This window comes from Octodon degus, unplaced genomic scaffold, assembly GCF_000260255.1.
Source record: "Octodon degus isolate 3935 unplaced genomic scaffold, OctDeg1.0 scaffold00171, whole genome shotgun sequence".
Lineage (NCBI taxonomy): Eukaryota > Metazoa > Chordata > Mammalia > Rodentia > Octodontidae > Octodon > Octodon degus.
The window spans coordinates 2,461,964-2,464,656 of NW_004524747.1; the positions used below are offsets into that span (position 1 = coordinate 2,461,964).

General features: G+C 41.6%; 1 pseudogene; it reads left to right on the forward strand.

Moving 5' to 3' along the window:
* The first annotated feature begins 1,471 nt into the window (after positions 1 to 1,471).
* LOC101593143 lies at positions 1,472 to 2,371 on the forward strand (annotated as a pseudogene).
* Positions 2,372 to 2,693: the final 322 nt, after the last annotated feature.

The window sequence follows — 2,693 nt, forward strand, 5'->3', positions numbered from 1 at the left end:
GGCTGAAGGGAAGAACTGTTAGTACAAGATGATGAGGAAAGAATGGTGACCACTGAGATTTTTGCTCCCTAGGAGAAAAAAAAAATTTCATTATGCTGGGAATGTAAAATGCAAATATGAGGAGCAGACCAGATTTTTCTTATGGAGGACAAAGTATAGCAAAGTGAGAAGTTAAGTAATTTATGGAGGGCCTGTGATCTACACTCATAGCAAGATTACCCACATAATGGATCTAATTAAAAACACAAGTCTCTCATCCACATGGCTGACACTGACAAAAGATCTACAATCTTAGGTACAGGGTCTCAGGATAAATCCTGAGGGGATTTGACTGACCTTCTCAGATCCAAAAGCTACAACTCTTGTTGCATAGGTCTTGCTTTATCTTGGTCTTAACCATCCAGCAGAAAAGTATAAAAACAAAGTATAAGAAGTAAAGCCATGCTGTTATGTTGAGCTGTAGGGAACTCAGGTCAACAATTTCTGACATTGCCAGTGAAGCAGAAGACCCAATACTATTATGGACTACTGGATTCTTTTAGACTATTTTGCCAAGTTAACACACCTATAATATTCAAATGATGGAACTAAACCAAAAAGGGGATACAGGTGAATGTCCATTTTGTATCTGTGTATTCAGAATGGCTAGTATAGATATATAGTTACATTCTCTTAATGAATAGAGGGATTTGTTCTAATAGTGTTTGTAAATAGGATATCATGTCTGCATCTTGTACAGCAATTAACCACTAGGAAGAAAGTATGCAATGTGTTAATTATTGAAACAGTCCTACTAATTTGATTTGAAACTGTCTCATTGCTATTTGTTTCTCAATAAAATTATGGGGGAAAAACACGAGTCTCAATACAGCCCATTTAAACTGTGGTGGATTTGGGTAATTGGTGATGCTACTTATCTGAACCTAGAGTAATACTGGAATCTTGCTTTCTGAAGAGGGGCCTCGGGCCTTCCAGTGGTTCTGAGGAATAGATTCCTTCATTATGCTGTGAAAATTTTGGTGATCATTTCCCCTGTAGGATTTTTATAGCTTGTCACTGCCGCCCCTGAGGAAGGACTGGAAAGGTTTCTCAGAATCTAGTAATAAGGCTAGGGTGCTAAGGGCCTGTAGGCATGTAGTTCTTTCCTTCCTATCAGCCCTTTGATTTTTCGAGGAGACTTTACACATGTCTCTTTGGGATTCTTTGCAATGAATGACAGCAACCTGCTTGGGAAAATAGATGACTGTAAAAGTTGTAGAACTTCCTTGTCTTAGTTACTTTTTTACTTATTGCTGGAAAAAATACCAGACACTCAAAATGAAGGAAGGAAATTTATTCATGCGCTCTTGTACTTTTTTTGTTAATGGCGGGTAGCGACTGCTAAGCGGGACACAGATAACCTCTGCCTGAACGGGGAAAGTCTCCCCTGTCTCCAGCTTTCCACTCGCTTCCAGGGCCAGAGCTTGCCAGCATGTCTGTGGTACCGCCCAATCACTCGCAGACCGGCTGGCCGCGGGGAGTCAACCATTTCTGCAACAAGTACATCCAGCAGACAAGCCCCCTCACCTTGGAGCGCACCATCAACCTGTACCCTCTTACCAACTACACTTTTGGTACAAAAGAGCCCCTCTATGAAAAAGACAACTCTGTTGCAGCCAGATTTCAGCGTATGAGGAATTTGATAAAATTGGAATGAGGAGGACTGTAGAAGGGGTTCTGAATGTACATGAGCACCGGCTTCCCCATGTGTTACTACTACAGCTGGAAACAACCTTCTTCAAATTACCTGGTGGTGAACTTAACCCAGGAAAAGATGAAGTTGAAGGACTAAAGCACTTAATGACAGAGATACTGGGCCGCCAGGATGGAGTCCTGCAAAACTGGGTCATCAATAACTGCATTGGTAACTGGTGGAGGCCAAATTTTGAGCCTCCTCAGTATCCATATATTCCTGCACATATTACAAAGCCGAAGGAACATAAGAAGTTGTTTCCGGTCCAACTTCAAGAGAAAGCTTTGTTTGCCATCCCTAAGAATTACAAGCTGGTGGCTGCACCGTTGTTTGAGTTGTATGACAATGCTCCAGGATATGGACCCATCATTTACAGTTTTCCTCAGCTGTTGAACAGGTTCAATTTTATATACAACTAAATTCCTATGCAGAGGAGAAGTAAAAGAAGCCGTCTCTGTGAGTACAGCTATTAGCTGTAGAAGAATAAAAGTGACAGAAAAGTCTTTTTTTAAATCTTTTTCCCAATGCCTAAATTTCTCCTTTCTATTGTTTGAATGATAAAGTTAATATGAAGACCTAGGTAATGATGCAGACAAATGTGATGTTTACTTTTGGTTCTACTCATACTTTTTTGTACAACATTAAAGAAAGTGAACTTCAAAAAAAATTTATTTATTTAGCTCACAGTTACTGGAGGGTTCAGTCCATATTCCACTGGCTCTAGGGGTAACGACAGCAGTTCGTGTGGCAGAAAACAATGAAAAGCAGAGGAGGAGCAGCAGCTGCAGCGTCCATTAAGCCTCTGGCACCTCTCCAGTCTCTCAGCTGTGAGGATCAAGCTCCTTCAAAGACTGAGACTTCTCCACGGAAGTGGGCAGGGCAACAGGAAGCCCTCCTCAATTCCTGCCCACCTGCAGGGCTAGGCCCCCACACCAAGAACAGCTGGAGCTGATGCAGTCAA